We start from the raw sequence: 17,693 nt of genomic DNA on the forward strand, positions 1-17,693 counted from the left end.
CTCAGTGGTAGAGCCTCTGCTTGGCATGCAGAAGGTCCCAGGTTCAATCCCCGGCATCTCCAGTTTAAAAAGACCAGGCAGTAGGGGATGGGAAAGACCTCTGCTGAGACCCTGGAGAGTCAGATAGTGGGGCTGTGGCTCAGTGGCAGAGCCTCTGCTTGGCATGCAGAAGGTCCCAGGTTTGATCCCAGCATCTCCAGTTTAAAAAGCCCAGGCAGTAGGGGATGGGAAAGACCTCTGCTGAGACCCTGAAGAGTCAGATAGTGGGGCTGTGGCTCAGTGGTAGAGCCTCTGCTTGGCATGCAGAAGGTCCCAGGTTCAATCCCCGGCATCTCCAGTTTAAAAAGACCAGGCAGTAGGGGATGGGAAAGACCTCTGCTGAGACCCTGGAGAGTCAGATAGTGGGGCTGTGGCTCAGTGGTAGAGCCTCTGCTTGGCATGCAGAAGGTGCCAGGTTCGATCCCAGCATCTCCAGTTAAAAAGACCAGGCAGTAGGGGATGGGAAAGACCTCTGCTGAGACCCTGAAGAGCCACTGAAGAGGGACCCTGGCTCAATGATAGAGCCTCTGCTTGGCATACAGAAGGTCCCAGGTTCAATCCCTGGCCTCTCCACTGAGAAAGACCAGTCAGTAGGTGATGGGAAAGACCTTTCTCTACCTGAGAACTCTGAAGAGCCGCTGCCAGTCTGAGCAGGCAATACTGACTCTAAGGACCAAGGGGGGGGGGGGTCTGATTCACTATAAGGCAGCTTCATGAGTTCAAGTGCATCAGCCTCATCCCTACGTGATAGACATGTCATCACCTAGAACAGCGGTGACAAGGGTAGCTCTCCAGATTTTTTTTTTTGCCTACAACTCCCATCAGCCCTAGCCATTGGCCATGCTGGCTGGGGCTGATGGGAGTCGTAGGCAAAAAAGATATCTGGAGAGCTACCGTTGGCCACCCCTGACGTAGAAGACACCAAACAGTTTTTTGCAGACTGAGAAGACGTCTTGGGTACCTTGGCAATAGGAAAGGAGGGGGGAAGCCCAGGTGCACCGGCAAGCCTCCTTCACTTCTGGCAGAACCCGGATGTGATTGGGCAGAGGGACGGTGAGGGGAGGGACAGTGGCTCAGTGGTAGAGCATCTGCTTGGTAAGCAGAAGGTCCCAGGTTCAATCCCCAGCATCTCCAAAAAAGGGTCCAGGCAAATAGGTGTGAAAAAACCTCAGCTTGAGACCCTGGAGAGCCGCTGCCAGTCTGAGAAGACAATAGTGACTTTGATGGACCAAAGGTCTGATTCATATAAGTATAAGGCAGCTTCATATGTTCAAGGCAGGGGTGGCGAAGAAGAAGAAGAGCAGATTTATACCCCATCAGAGACTCAGAGCGGCTTACAATCTCCTGTATCTTCTCCCCCCACAACAGACATCCTGTGAGGTGGATGGGGCTGAGAGGGCTCTCAAAGCAGCTGCCCTTTCAAGGACAACCTCTGCCAGAGCAAATGGTGAACCCAAGGCCAATCCAGCAGGTGCAAGTGGAGGAGTGAGGAATCAAACCCGGTTCTCCCAGATAAGATAGCTCTGGCTGATCCAAGGCCATTCCAGCAGGTGCAAGGGGAGGAGTGGGGAATCAAACCCGGTTCTTCCAGATAAGAGTCCACACACTTAACCACTACACCAAACTGGCACTGCGGCTTGGGAGCCACATGCGGCTCTTTCATACATATTGTGCGGCTCTCAAAGCCCCCACTGCTACTGTAGCAAAAACGGAGCAAAACATGGGGAGCACCGACGAGAAGACACGGGTATCGGGCTTCGCTTTGCACTATTCATCAGAGCCCTTCATAAAACGTAAGGCTGGTATTTCTTTGAAGTTGTACGCCATGACTTAATTCACATCTGTTGGAGTAGGAGAATATATTCGGTTCAGTGATCAGGGCCGGCTTTGCCCACTAGACAAACGAGGCAGAAGCCTAGGGTGCCGGGAGGGCAGGGGCGCCAAACCGGGCTCCCCATCCCCCTCCCGGTGCCCCAGGCAAGCACCAAGTTTGCCTGCCTCCCCCGCCTGCTGCTACCGCCACTCAACACCAACACTGCCACCCCCCACTTCATTCCCTTCCTTTTGCCTCCCCCCCCCCCCCCGCGGCACCACGCCCCCCACACCTCCCTCCCTTTGGACGCTTCCCCACCCCATGCCAATTTCAATGCCGGAACCGGCTATCTAAAGCCCTCCCCCCACCGCCCCCAGCAAATCACTCAATTGCAGGTAAAACCACACCCTGGGGCCGGAATGCACTTAAGAACATAAGAGAAGCCCTGTTGGATCAGGCCAGTGGCCCCTCCAGTCCAACACTCTGTGTCACATAAGAACATCAGAGAAGCCCTGTTGGATCAGGCCAATGGCCCCTCCAGTCCAACACTCTGTGTCACATAAGAACATAAGAGAAGCCCTGTTGGATCAGGCCACTGGCCCATCCAGTCCAACACTCTGTGTCACATAAGAACATAAGAGAAGCCCTGTTGGATCAGGCCAGTGGCCCCTCCAGTCCAACACTCTGTGTCACATAAGAACATAAGAGAAGCCCTGTTGGATCAGGCCAGTGGCCCATCCAGTCCAACACTCTGTGTCACATAAGAACATAAGAGAAGCCCTGTTGGATCAGGCCAGTGGCCCCTCCAGTCCAACACTCTGCGTCACATAAGAACATAAGAGAAGCCCTGTTGGATCAGGCCAGTGGCCCCTCCAGTCCAACACTCTGTGTCACATAAGAACATAAGAGAAGCCCTGTTGGATCAGGCCAGTGGCCCCTCCAGTCCAACACTCTGTGTCACATAAGAACATAAGACATGCCATGTTGGATCAGGCCCGTGACCCATCCAGTCCAACACACTGTGTCACATAAGAGAAGCCATGTTGGATCAGGCCAATGGCCCCTCCAGTCCAACACTCTGCGTCACATAAGAACATAAGAGAAGCCCTGTTGGATCAGGCCAGTGGCCCCTCCAGTCCAACACTCTGTGTCACATAAGAACATAAGAGAAGCCCTGTTGGATCAGGCCAGTGGCCCCTCCAGTCCAACACTCTGTGTCACATAAGAACATAAGACATGCCATGTTGGATCAGGCCCGTGACCCATCCAGTCCAACACACTGTGTCACATAAGAGAAGCCATGTTGGATCAGGCCAATGGCCCCTCCAGTCCAACACTCTGTGTCACATAAGAACATCAGAGAAGCCATGTTGGATCAGGCCAGTGGCCCATCCAGTCCAACACTCTGTGTAACATAAGAACATAAGACAAGCCATGTTGGATCAGGCCAATGGCCCCTCCAGTCCAAAACTCTGTGTCACATAAGAACATCAGAGAAGCCATGTTGGATCAGGCCTGTGACCCATCCAGTCCAACACTCTGTGTCACATAAGAACATAAGAGAAGCCATGTTGGATCAGGCCAATGGCCCATCCAGTCCAACACTCTGTGTCACATAAGAACATAAGAGAAGCCATGTTGGATCAGGCCAGTGGCCCATCCAGTCCAACACTCTGTGTCACATAAGAACATAAGAGAAGCCCTGTTGGATCAGGCAGTGGCCCCTCCAGTCCAACACTCTGTGTCACATAAGAACATAAGAGAAGCCCTGTTGGATCAGGCCAGTGGCCCCTCCAGTCCAACACTCTGTGTCACATAAGAACATAAGAGAAGCCATGTTGGATCAGGCACATGGCCCATCCAGTCCAACACTCTGTGTCACATAAGAACATAAGAGAAGCCATGTTGGATCAGGCCAGTGGCCCCTCCAGTCCAACACTCTGTGTCACATAAGAACATAAGAGAAGCCATGTTGGATCAGGCCAGTGGCCCCTCCAGTCCAACACTCTGTGTCACATAAGAACATAAGACAAGCCATGTTGGATCAGGCCCGTGACCCATCCAGTCCAACACACTGTGTCACATCGGAGAAGCCATGTTGGATCAGACCAATGGCCCCTCCAGTCCAACACTCTGTGTCACATAAGAACATCAGAGAAGCCATGTTGGATCAGGCCAGTGGCCCATCCAGTCCAACACTCTGTGTCACATAAGAACATCAGAGAAGCCATGTTGGATCAGGCCTGTGACCCATCCAGTCCAACACTCTGTGTCACATAAGAAAATAAGAGAAGCCATGTTGGATCAGGCCAATGGCCCATCCAGTCCAACACTCTGTGTCACATAAGAACATAAGAGAAGCCATGTTGGATCAGGCCAGTGGCCCATCCAGTCCAACACTCTGTGTCACATAAGAACATAAGAGAAGCCATGTTGGATCAGGCCAATATTCCATCCAGTCCAACACTCTGTGTCACATAAGAAAATAAGAGAAGCCATGTTGGATCAGGCCAATGGCCCATCCAGTCCAACACTCTGTGTCACATAAGAACATAAGAGAAGCCATGTTGGATCAGGCCAGTGGCCCATCCAGTCCAACACTCTGTGTCACATAAGAACATAAGAGAAGCCCTGTTGGATCAGGCAGTGGCCCCTCCAGTCCAACACTCTGTGTCACATAAGAACATAAGAGAAGCCCTGTTGGATCAGGCCAGTGGCCCCTCCAGTCCAACACTCTGTGTCACATAAGAACATAAGAGAAGCCATGTTGGATCAGGCCAATGGCCCATCCAGTCCAACACTCTGTGTCACATAAGAACATAAGAGAAGCCATGTTGGATCAGGCCAGTGGCCCATCCAGTCCAACACTCTGTGTCACAGAAGAACATAAGAGAAGCCATGTTGGATCAGGCCAGTGGCCCCTCCAGTCCAACACTCTGTGTCACATAAGAACATAAGAGAAGCCCTGTTGGATCAGGCCAGTGGCCCCTCCAGTCCAACACTCTGTGTCACATAAGAACATAAGACAAGCCATGTTGGATCAGGCCCGTGACCCATCCAGTCCAACACACTGTGTCACATCGGAGAAGCCATGTTGGATCAGACCAATGGCCCCTCCAGTCCAACACTCTGTGTCACATAAGAACATCAGAGAAGCCATGTTGGATCAGGCCAGTGGCCCATCCAGTCCAACACTCTGTGTCACATAAGAACATCAGAGAAGCCATGTTGGATCAGGCCTGTGACCCATCCAGTCCAACACTCTGTGTCACATAAGAACATAAGAGAAGCCATGTTGGATCAGGCCAATGTTCCATCCAGTGCAACACTCTGTGTCACATAAGAACATCAGAGAAGCCATGTTGGATCAGGCCAATGGCCCCTCCAGTCCAACACTCTGTGTCACATAAGAAAATAAGAGAAGCCATGTTGGATCAGGCCAATGGCCCATCCAGTCCAACACTCTGTGTCACATAAGAACATAAGAGAAGCCATGTTGGATCAGGCCAGTGGCCCATCCAGTCCAACACTCTGTGTCACATAAGAACATAAGAGAAGCCATGCTGGATCAGGCCAATGGCCCATCCAGTCCAACACTCTGTGTCACATAAGAACATAAGAGAAGCCATGTTGGATCAGGCCAGTGGCCCATCCAGTCCAACACTCTGTGTAACATAAGAACATAAGACAAGCCATGTTGGATCAGGCCAATGTTCCATCCAGTGCAACACTCTGTGTCACATAAGAACATCAGAGAAGCCATGTTGGATCAGGCCAATGGCCCCTCCAGTCCAACACTCTGTGTCACATAAGAAAATAAGAGAAGCCATGTTGGATCAGGCCAATGGCCCATCCAGTCCAACACTCTGTGTCACATAAGAACATAAGAGAAGCCATGTTGGATCAGGCCAGTGGCCCATCCAGTCCAACACTCTGTGTCACATAAGAACATAAGAGAAGCCCTGTTGGATCAGGCAGTGGCCCCTCCAGTCCAACACTCTGTGTCACATAAGAACATAAGAGAAGCCCTGTTGGATCAGGCCAGTGGCCCCTCCAGTCCAACACTCTGTGTCACATAAGAACATAAGAGAAGCCATGTTGGATCAGGCACATGGCCCATCCAGTCCAACACTCTGTGTCACATAAGAACATAAGAGAAGCCATGTTGGATCAGGCCAGTGGCCCCTCCAGTCCAACACTCTGTGTCACATAAGAACATAAGAGAAGCCCTGTTGGATCAGGCCAGTGGCCCCTCCAGTCCAACACTCTGTGTCACATAAGAACATAAGACAAGCCATGTTGGATCAGGCCCGTGACCCATCCAGTCCAACACACTGTGTCACATCGGAGAAGCCATGTTGGATCAGACCAATGGCCCCTCCAGTCCAACACTCTGTGTCACATAAGAACATCAGAGAAGCCATGTTGGATCAGGCCAGTGGCCCATCCAGTCCAACACTGTGTCACATAAGAACATCAGAGAAGCCATGTTGGGATCAGTCCTGTGACCCATCCAGTCCAACACTCTGTGTCACATAAGAAAATAAGAGAAGCCATGTTGGATCAGGCCAATGGCCCATCCAGTCCAACACTCTGTGTCACATAAGAACATAAGAGAAGCCATGTTGGATCAGGCCAATGGCCCATCCAGTCCAACACTCTGTGTCACATAAGAACATAAGAGAAGCCATGTTGGATCAGGCCAATGTTCCATCCAGTCCAACACTCTGTGTCACATAAGAAAATAAGAGAAGCCATGTTGGATCAGGCCAGTGGCCCCTCCAGTCCAACACTCTGTGTCACATAAGAACATAAGACAAGCCATGTTGGATCAGGCCCGTGACCCATCCAGTCCAACACACTGTGTCACATCGGAGAAGCCATGTTGGATCAGACCAATGGCCCCTCCAGTCGAACACTCTGTGTCACATAAGAACATCAGAGAAGCCATGTTGGATCAGGCCAGTGGCCCATCCAGTCCAACACTCTGTGTCACATAAGAACATCAGAGAAGCCATGTTGGATCAGGCCTGTGACCCATCCAGTCCAACACTCTGTGTCACATAAGAACATAAGAGAAGCCATGTTGGATCAGGCCAATGTTCCATCCAGTGCAACACTCTGTGTCACATAAGAACATCAGAGAAGCCATGTTGGATCAGGCCAATGGCCCCTCCAGTCCAACACTCTGTGTCACATAAGAAAATAAGAGAAGCCATGTTGGATCAGGCCAATGGCCCATCCAGTCCAACACTCTGTGTCACATAAGAACATAAGAGAAGCCATGTTGGATCAGGCCAGTGGCCCATCCAGTCCAACACTCTGTGTCACATAAGAACATAAGAGAAGCCATGCTGGATCAGGCCAATGGCCCATCCAGTCCAACACTCTGTGTCACATAAGAACATAAGAGAAGCCTTGTTGGATTAGGCCAGTGGCCCATCCAGTCCAACACTCTGCGTCACATAAGAACATAAGAGAAGCCATGTTGGATCAGGCCAATGGCCCATCCAGTCCAAGCGTTTTAGCTTTTCTTCATAGGGAAAGTGTTCCAAACCTGTAATCATTCTAGTTGCCCCTTTCTGCACGTTTTCCAATGCTATAATATCCTTTTTGAGGTGCAGTGACCAGAACTGCACACAGTATTCCAAATGAGACTGCACCATCGATTTATACAGGGGCATTATGATACTGGCTGATTTGTTTTCAATTCCCTTCCTAATAATGCCCAGCATGGTGTTGGCCTTTTTTATTGCAATCGCACAATGTCTTGACATTTTCAGTGAGTTATCTACCACGACCCCGAGATCTCTCTCTTGGTCAGTCTCTGCCAGTTCACACCCCATCAACTTGTATTTGCAGCTGGGATTCTTGGCCCCAATGTGCATTACTTTGCACTTGGCCACATTGAACCTCATCTGCCATGTTGACGCCCACTCACCCAGCCTCAACAGGTCCCTTTGGAGTTCCTCACAATCCTCTCTGGTTTTTACCACCCTGAACAATTTAGTGTTATCCGCAAACTTGGCCACTTCACTGCTTACTCTCAACTCCAAATCATTTATGAACAAGTTAAAGAGCATGGGACCCAGTACTGAGCCCTGTGGCACCCCACTGCTTAACGTCCTCCACTGCAAAGACTGCCCATTTATACTCACTCTCTGCTTCCTATTACTCAGCCAGTTTTTGATCCACAAGAAGACCTGTCCTTTTACTCCATGACTCTCAAGCTTACTAAGGAGCCTTTGATGAGGAACTTTATCAAAAGCTTTCTGGAAGTCAAGGTAAATAATATCTATCGGGTCTCCTTTGTCCACATGTTTGTTCACCCCCTCAAAGAAATGTAACAGGTTAGTGAGGCAAGATCTTCCCTTACAGAACCCATGCTGAGTCTTCCTCAATAACTCGTGTTCATCAATGTGCCTACTCATTCTGTCCTTGATAATGGTTTCTACCAACTTTCCCGGCATTGAAGTCAGACTGACTGGCCTGTACTTACCCGGATCTCCTCTGGAACCTTTTTTAAAGATGGGGGTGACATTTGCTACCTTCCATTCCTCAGGAATGGAGGCAGATGTCAATGAAAGATTACATATTTTTGTCAGAAGATCCACAAGTTCAACTTTGAATTCTTTCAGAACTCTTGGATGTATGCCATCCGGACCTGGTGACTTATTAGTTTTTAATTTGTCCATCAGTTGTAGGACCTCCTCTCTTGTCACCTCAATCTTGCTCAGGTCTTTCAACACCCCTTCCAATAGAAGTGGTTCCGGAGCAGGCAAACACTTCTCATCTTCCACAGTGAAGACGGAGGCAAAAAATTCATTTAGCTTCTCAGCCATTTCCCAATCTTCCTTCAGTAATCCTTTGACCCCTTGGTCATCCAAGGGCCCCACTACGATACTGGCTGATTTGTTTTCAGTTCCCTTCCTAATAATTCCCAGCATGGTGTTGGCCTTTTTTATTGCAATCGCACACTGTCTTGACATTTTCAGTGAGTTCTCTACCAATAAGAGTCTGTCAGGACCAGCATCCTGAAAGGCCGACTCTGCTGCCGCTGACTCCTCCCCTCCCCACTTCCGGAATGGGAGAGGAGTCAGTGGCAGTGTTGTAGCCCTTTCAGGATGCTGGTCCTGACAGACTGTAAGCGCGTCCCGGCCCCACGGTGCGGTTTTACCCACGATTGAGTGATCGGCCCGGGGGGGGGGGGCTTTAGATAGCTGGAATGTGGCACTAGAGCCGGTTCCGGCATTGAAATTGACATGGGGTGGGGAAGGGTCCAAAGGGAGGGTGGAGGAGGGGGTGTGGAGCCGTGGGGGGAGGCGCAGGGGTACTTGGGGGAGGCAGCAGGCTGCGAGTCTGCCTAGGGTGCCATGGGGTGTCAGGCTGCCCCTGTCAGTGATTTAAAAAGATGCTGTGCGTGTTTTCTTTTGTGTGTGGATCCTTTGTACTTTTTCATGTTCAGTACATCAAAAAAACAAAATTGAAGGGGGGGGAGGAACCTCTCACTACCCCATCAGCTGGCTTGGAGAAAGCATTTAAAGTTAAAGTTGCTTTCTTTCCACCTCTCCCTCCCCCATCTATTTGCCTGCCTTCCTTTTCTCCTCCCTCCCTCCAAACTTCTGATGTTTATTCTATGTGGCTCTTACATTTAGCAGGCTTGTGGCAACCACTCTAGCATTTTGCAAAATGCGATATATAGTTTATATCGTCTATTGGTCATTACCTTTAAAGCCCTATATGGCCGAGGACCAACCTACCTGAGGGACCGTCTCTCCCCGTACGAGTCCCAGAGAGCACTAAGGTCAGTAGGAAAAAACAGACTGACTACCCCTGGGCCAAAAGAAATTAAACTCCAGAATACCCGCACATGGGCCTTTTCTTCCGCGGCCCCATACCTTTGGAACCAGCTCCCAGAGGAGGTGCGGGCCCTGCGGAGCCTTGATCAGTTCCGCAGGGCCTGCAAGACCACCCTCTTTAAACTGGCGTTTATGAATAGCTGAACTATAAGTGCATAACAAAGAAACATCAAAATAGTCCAGTCCGGAGATCTGCCATCAATACCAACTGACAGGCATAGCGTCAAATGATAATATTACGGTTAGAGTTAATTTAATGCTATTAGATTAGTAACGGTTCTTAATTAATGTATTAATTGGTTTTAAGGTTAATTTAATGTTTTATTAATGTATTGTTATTTTTTGCTGTTGTTAGCCGCCCTGAGCCTGCTTGGCGGGGGAGGGCGGGATACAAATAAAATTTTACTTACTTACTTACTATTGTTTTACTATCAAGATTTCTGCACGAGCTGCTGCCATGCCGCTTCCGGTTTTTGCCAGAAATGATGTCAGCGGGTGAGGGCAATGCCAGCACACAAGCCCCACCCTGCATTTCACCCAAGGGGTTGCCAGCTAGAGCCTGGCAACCATGCCAACCAAGCAACCCGCAGGAATTACATTCGATGAAGCTGCCTTATACTAAATCAGACCACTGGTCCAGCACTCAGTACTGTCTACTCAGCCCGGTAGCAGCTCTCCAGAATCTTAGGAAAGAGGTCTTTCCCATCCCCTCCTGCCTGGTCCTTTTAACTGGAGATGCCAGGGATTGAACCTGGGACCTTCTGCATGCAAAGCAGATGCTCTGCCACTGAACTACAGCTCCACTCCACGGCTCTCCAGAGTTTCAGGCAGAGGTCTTTCACATCACCTCCTGCCTGGTCCTTTAACTGGAGGTGCTGGGGATTGAACCTGGGACCTTCTGCATGCCAACCAGAGGCTCTATGATGTATGACAATATGTAAACTATGACCGACAGAAATATAGCACCTATTTCTACCTACTTTATATTTTTATATCTTTTAATCTCCTATTCTCTTATTTTTATATTTTTAAACTTTATTAATTCATGTAATTGTATTATTTAAACCATTGCTGTCTATTTTAACCGAATCATGCTTGTCATGTCTGTGAGCCGCCCTGAGCCCGCCTTCTGGCGGGGGAGGGCGGGATATAAAAATAAAAATTTGCTTTGCTTTGCTTGCTTTGCTCTACCACTGAGCCACAACTCCTCTCATGTCTCTCCAGGATCTCAAGCAGAGGTCTTTCCCATCACCTGCTACCTGGTTCTTTTAAACTGGAGATGACGGGGATTGAACCTGGGACCTTCTGCACGCCAAGCAGAGGCTCTACTACTGAGCTACAGGGAGCAAGATGACAATGCATGGATTTGAAGGCCCTTTTCAGTCGTGGAGCCTGCTCCTATTTAAATAGACACACCCTCTTTTTTAGCAAAGCTCCACCTTCCGTTCCATTCAGCACTATCTGCTAGTGTTGGACTTCCAATCTCCAAGTGTGGCCTGGATTTCTCCTGGCATTCAAACTGACCTCCAGGCACCAGAATTCAGTTATTGCAGAGAAAATGACATCTGGTGTGTATACCAGGTGTGTCAAACATGTGGCCCGTGGGCCGTATCAGGCCCCCGAACGGCTCCCATCAGGCCCACAAGCAACTCACTGTCGTCTCCTTCCTTCTCGCTCTCCTGCTTTCTTCTGCATCACAGTTCACTTTGCCAGGCTTGCTCAATCGCACAGGAAGCTACAGAGCAACGCCTCTATTTTCTCCACTGGCTGACCAGCACGTGAAGCAACTTATGCACAAAAGCTTACAATGTCCAGCCATTTCATGTTTTCCCCTGAGTCTTAGGCTCAAAGCACTGACCATGAGATTTCTGAAATGAATGTCAAAAGCAGAACCGTTTTCGCACACAGCTCACCTCGGAGTCACGTCCCTCTTCACTGCGCAGCGTCTGGCCGGATTTCCCACCATCTGCGCCGGAGGAGCAGGAAGAGTCGCGGCTTCGGCGTCGCAAACGGAAATCGCTAAAACCCAGTTTCCGTTTGCGACGCAGAAGCGGCGGCTCTTCCTGCTCCTCCGGCGCAGATGGTGGGAAATCCGACCAGACGCTGCGCAGTGAAGAGGGACGTGACTCCGAGGTGAGCTGTGTGCGAAAATGGCACAGGTTTGCAACTTACAGATACGCACCTGAACAGCATACTCAAGATTGCTACAGCACAGACATTGTCTTCAGATTTCGATGCAATAATTCAGAGCAAGAGGAGTCAGTGATCAGAAACTGTTAAATACACAAAATATTGCAAGAGTGCTATCCTTCTAAGCCTATTTTAAGGTGTTTTTTTAAAAAAAAAACTTTGTGTTGGTTTGTGCCCTTCATAAAGTTAGCATCTCTGCTACCATTTGATGACTCGCATGTTCCAGCCCAATATGTTAGATCCGAACCTCATAACAAATGAGTTTGACATCCCCCCGAGGCATACTGTAGGTAAACCCCCTCCCCAAATTCCCCCCTCCGCAGGCACTGCCCCCAAATCTCCAGGAATTCCCCAGGCCGAAGTTGGCAACCCTACATCAGCACGACCAAAAGACAAAAATCGAGGGCACCGCCAAAGGCAACAGCATCCCACTTAAGCGCTTGGGCAGAGATTAAAAACCAGTATACCAACGGTGCGCCTGTTCTGCCAAGCGGGTGACGCACTTTGGGCATTAAGCGCACAAACGCCGGACATTGACGCCTCCCCCTCGCTGGCGTGGCCCACAAGCCTCCCCACGCACGTGCGAGGCCTTCTCCGTTACTGCCCCCTAGAAGGCTCCCCCTCCCCACAAGCGCCCACTTCTCGAAACATTCAAGCTGCAGAAGTGTCGGTTTTGGTTCCCCGCCAAAGACAAGTTCTCGACATCACATCTGACTAAGCTCCATTTCGAAGAGGGGGGGAAACAGAACCGACACAGCTGAGGAGAAACAAAAGCAGTTTGCCCGGTATTAATAGAACCCTCATTAGAGAGCCAGCGCAAATCTCTCTCTCTCTCTCTCGTGCAGGCACACGAGCCAAAAAACCCCATTCTCTCCCAAGGTCTTGTGTTCGGCCCTCCGCCTCTCTCTGTTTCTGGCTCTCCCTCCCTTGATATCACACACAGGGACATTCGCTGGAGCTGAGAGTTTTCATTTGATTCAAGGCTCCATCTCAAGCCGCGCAAAACTGGACAAAGACCCAAATGCAGAAAGTCTGACCCCACCCCTTGGCGTAGGGTTGCTAGTTCCAGGAAATTCCTGGAGGTTTAGGGGGTGGAGTTTGCGGAGGGGAATTCAGCAGGACTTCTATTTTGCCTAGACCACGGGTGGCCAAAGTGGCTTAATGTAAGAGCCGCATGGAATAAATGTCAGATGTTTGAGAGCTGCAAGACACGAACATCAGACGTTTGAGAGCCACAAAACAGGGGAGGGAGGGGGGGAGGGAGGAACATAGATGGAGAGAGAGAGAGGTGGAAAGAGAACAACTTTAAATTTATTCTCCAGGCTGCTGGCTTGGCCTGGAGAAGAGATTTAAAGAGAGAAGCACCTTTTCCAAGCCAGCCAACGAGGCGAAGGTAGGGCTTCAAGAGCCACGCAATATATGTGCAAGAGCCACATGTGGCTCCCGAGCCAAAGTTTGGCCACCCCTGGCCTAGACTCTATAGTACACCATGGAGCAGAGTTAACATAAGAACCACACAAAATAAGCATCAGATGTTTAAGAGCCACAAGACATGCACATCAGATGTTTGAAGGGAGGAAGGAAGGAAGGCAACTTTAACTTTAAATGCATTCTCCAAGGTGCAGGCTGGAGAAGTGATTTCAAGAGACAAATGCCTTCTCCTAGAGGGCCAACAGGGATGTGGGGGCCTCAAGAGACACTGAATATGTGTGAAAGAGCCACATGTGCCTCCCGAGCCACAGTTTGGCCACCCCTGCCATACAGTCTGTCCTCTAGAGCTGCTGTTTCATAAGAACATAAGAGAAGCCCTGTTGGATCAGGCCAATGGCCCATCCAGTCCAACACTCTGTGTCACGTAAGAACATAAGAGAAGCCATGTTGGATCAGGCCAATGGCCCATCCAGTCCAACACTCTGTGTCACGTAAGAACATAAGAGAAGCCATGTTGGATCAGGCCAATGGCCCATCCAGTCCAACACTCTGTGTCACGTAAGAACATAAGAGAAGCCATGTTGGATCAGGCCAATGGCCCATCCAGTCCAACACTCTGTGTCACGTAAGAACATAAGAGAAGCCATGTTGGATCAGGCCAATGGCCCATCCAGTCCAACACTCTGTGTCACGTAAGAACATAAGAGAAGCCATGTTGGATCAGGCCAATGGCCCATCCAGTCCAACACTCTGTGTCACGTAAGAACATAAGAGAAGCCATGTTGGATCAGGCCAATGGCCCATCCAGTCCAACACTCTGTGTCACGTAAGAACATAAGAGAAGCCATGTTGGATCAGGCCAATGGCCCATCCAGTCCAACACTCTGTGTCACATAAGAACATAAGAGAAGCCATGTTGGATCAGGCCAATGGCCCATCCAGTCCAGCACGCTGTGTCACATAATAACATAAGAGAAGCCATGTTGGATCAGGCCAAAGGCCCATCCAGTCCAGCACACTGTGTCACATAATAACATAAGAGAAGCCATGTTGGATCAGGCCAATGGCCCATCCAGTCCAGCACTCTGTGTCACATAATAACATAAGAGAAGCCATGTTGGATCAGGCCAAAGGCCCATCCAGTCCAGCACTCTGTGTCACATAATAACATAAGAGAAGCCATGTTGGATCAGGCCAATGGCCCATCCAGTCCAGCACTCTGTGTCACACAATAACATAAGAGAAGCCATGTTGGATCAGGCCAAAGGCCCATCCAGTCCAGCACTCTGTGTCACATAATAACATAAGAGAAGCCATGTTGGATCAGGCCAAAGGCCCATCCAGTCCAGCACTCTGTGTCACATAATAACATAAGAGAAGCCATGTTGGATCAGGCCAATGGCCCATCCAGTCCAGCACTCTGTGTCACATAATAACATAAGAGAAGCCATGTTGGATCAGGCCAAAGGCCCATCCAGTCCAGCACTCTGTGTCACATAATAACATAAGAGAAGCCATGTTGGATCAGGCCAATGGCCCATCCAGTCCAGCACTCTGTGTCACATAATAACATAAGAGAAGCCATGTTGGATCAGGCCAAAGGCCCATCCAGTCCAGCACTCTGTGTCACATAATAACATAAGAGAAGCCATGTTGGATCAGGCCAAAGGCCCATCCAGTCCAGCACTCTGTGTCACATAATAACATAAGAGAAGCCATGTTGGATCAGGCCAATGGCCCATCCAGTCCAACACTCTGTGTCACACAGTGGCCAAAATTATATATACACATATATATATACACATATATATACACACACACATATATATATATACATACACACACACATATATATACACACACACACACACACATATATATATATATATATACACACATACACACACATAAACACACACTGTGGCTAATAGCCACTGATGGACTTCTGCTCCATATTTTTATCTAACTCCCCCCCCCCTTGAAGCTGGCTATGCTTGTAGCCGCCACCACCTCCTGTGGCGGTGAATTCCACATGTTAATCACCCTTTGGGTGAAGAAGTACCTCCTTTTATCCATTCTAACCTGTCTGCTCAGCAATTTCATCGAATGCCCATGAGTTCTTGTATTGTGAGAAAGGGAGAAAAGGACTTCTTTTTCTACCTTCTCCTTCCCATGCATACTCTTGTAAACCTCTATCATGTCACCCCGCAGTCGACGTTTCTCCAAGCTAAAGAGCCAAAGGGTGATTAACATGTGGAATTCACTGCCACAGGAGGTGGTGGCGGCCACAAGCATGGCCACCTTCAAGAGGGGTTTAAATAAAAATATGGAGCAGAGGTCCATCAGTGGGTATTAGCCACAGTGCGTGTGTGTGTATAACAAATTTTTGCCACTGTGTGACACAGAGTGTTGGACTGGATGGGCAGAGCTGTCCTTGAAAGGGTAGCTTTTGGGAGAGCTCTCTCAGCCCCACCCACCTCCCAGGGTGTCTGTTGTGGGGGAGGAAGTTAAAGGAGATTGTAAGATGCTCTGCGACTCTGAGATTCAGAGTGGAGGGTGGGATATAAATCCAATATCATCATCTTCTCACTGGGATTAAGGTGGATTACCCAGAATCAGTACAATCGACAAAATGGGACATTCAATAAACAGGATTTGGGTTGTACAAGCAACCAGAAGTTTAAAAAAACAAACAAACACAGATCTGAAGCACAGAGTCAAAATGAACATGATACATTAAATGATGCAACGTTACATAACACGATCCCTGCTTACCACAAACGACGCACAGCAACACAGACCACAGTCCCCATTCATTTCAGCAAGTAGTTTTGTGAATCATTTCACCCCCTGTCTTCCGCTGAATTTCAGTTTCTCTGTTTCAGCCCCATTTTCAGACCCATAAAGGCCATTTGGCATTTTAGAAGAAGAAGAAGATATTGGATTCATATCCCGCCCTCCACTCTGAAGAGTCTCAGAGCGGCTCACAATGTCCTTTCCCTTCCTCCCCCACAACAGACACCCTGTGAGGTGGGTGGGGTTGAGAGGGCTCTCACAGCAGCTGCCCTTTCAAGGACACAGTCTCAGAGCGGCTCACAATCTCCTTTACCTTCCCCCCCACAACAGACACCCTGTGAGGTAGATGAAGACATTGGATTTATATCCTGCCCTCCACTCCGAAGAGTCTCACAGCGGCTCACAATCTTCTTTACCTTCCTCCCCCACAACAGACACCCTGTGAGGTAGATGAAGATATTGGATTTATATCCCGCCCTCCACTCCGAAGAGTCTCAGAGCGGCTCACAATCTCCTTTCCCTTCCTCCCCCACAACAGACACCCTGTGAGGTAGATGAAGATATTGGATTTATATCCCGCCCTCCACTCCGAAGAGTCTCAGAGTGGCTCACAATCTCCTTTACCTTCCTCCCCCACAACAGACACCCTGTGAGGTGGATGGGGCTGGAGAGGGCTCTCACAGCAGATGCCCTTTCAAAGACAACCTCTGCCAGGGCTATGGCTGATCCAAGGCCATTCCAGTAGGTGGAGGTGGAGGAATGGGGGATCAAACCCGGTTCTCCCAGATAAGAGAGCTATGGCTGACGCAAGGCCTTTCCAGCAGGTGCAAGTGGAGGAGTGGGGAATCAAACCCGGTTCTTCCAGATAACAGTGCACGCACTTAACCATTACACCAAACTGGCTCTCCAGTTTAAATGCTCCTGGGAAATCTAGCCAATAGCCTCAACAGACACCGCTGGCCAGAATCAACAAATAAGAATTGCATTTCTGCATCCCTCCTTTTGACCTGAAACACCAATCTCGCTTTGCACAGACAACTTGCTGTTCTTTCCAACACCCCCTTTTCCTCTCCCTCTTGACGCACTCAACAACCTCCGTGTCACCCACGTCTCGTTAGCTGCTTCTCTTAACCTACTGAAGATGCCACAGAATTGTCCACACCCATCTTCCAACCCAAGTGGTTTCCCCTGCGTCCACCGGTGCTCAGTCTCAAAGCTGGAGCAAAGAAGAACAAGCCTGCACATTCAGGAAAGAGCATGGCAGGAGCCCAAGAAGAGGGGAACTTCTCCTGCCCTGCTCGTCTACGAGAAAAATTCTGATCGCCCCAGGGGAACCGTTCACTGCGTTGCCTCCATCAAACACTCTCTTCAAACAGGCCAGTCCCAGAGTGGAACGTTCTCCCCAACAAAGATGAGACTTCTCATACTTCAGAATTTGAAATACTGGAGGCACAACACACCCTAGGTCAGGGGTGGCCAAATTTGCTTAAGAGGCATATAGAATATATGTCAGATGTTGGAGATCCACAAGACATGAATGAGGAAGGAAGGAAGGAAGGAAGGAA

At 49.5% G+C, this 17,693-nt stretch overlaps 1 non-coding gene across 1 annotated transcript; it reads right to left on the bottom strand.

Annotated features, from left to right (window-relative positions):
• Positions 1 to 10,441: 10,441 nt before the first annotated feature.
• On the bottom strand, positions 10,442 to 10,513 carry TRNAA-UGC (transfer RNA alanine (anticodon UGC)). The gene has a single exon. It is a non-coding gene; the product is annotated as a tRNA-Ala (tRNA).
• Positions 10,514 to 17,693: the final 7,180 nt, after the last annotated feature.

This window comes from Heteronotia binoei, chromosome 3, assembly GCF_032191835.1.
Source record: "Heteronotia binoei isolate CCM8104 ecotype False Entrance Well chromosome 3, APGP_CSIRO_Hbin_v1, whole genome shotgun sequence".
Taxonomy (NCBI): Eukaryota; Metazoa; Chordata; class Lepidosauria; order Squamata; family Gekkonidae; genus Heteronotia; species Heteronotia binoei.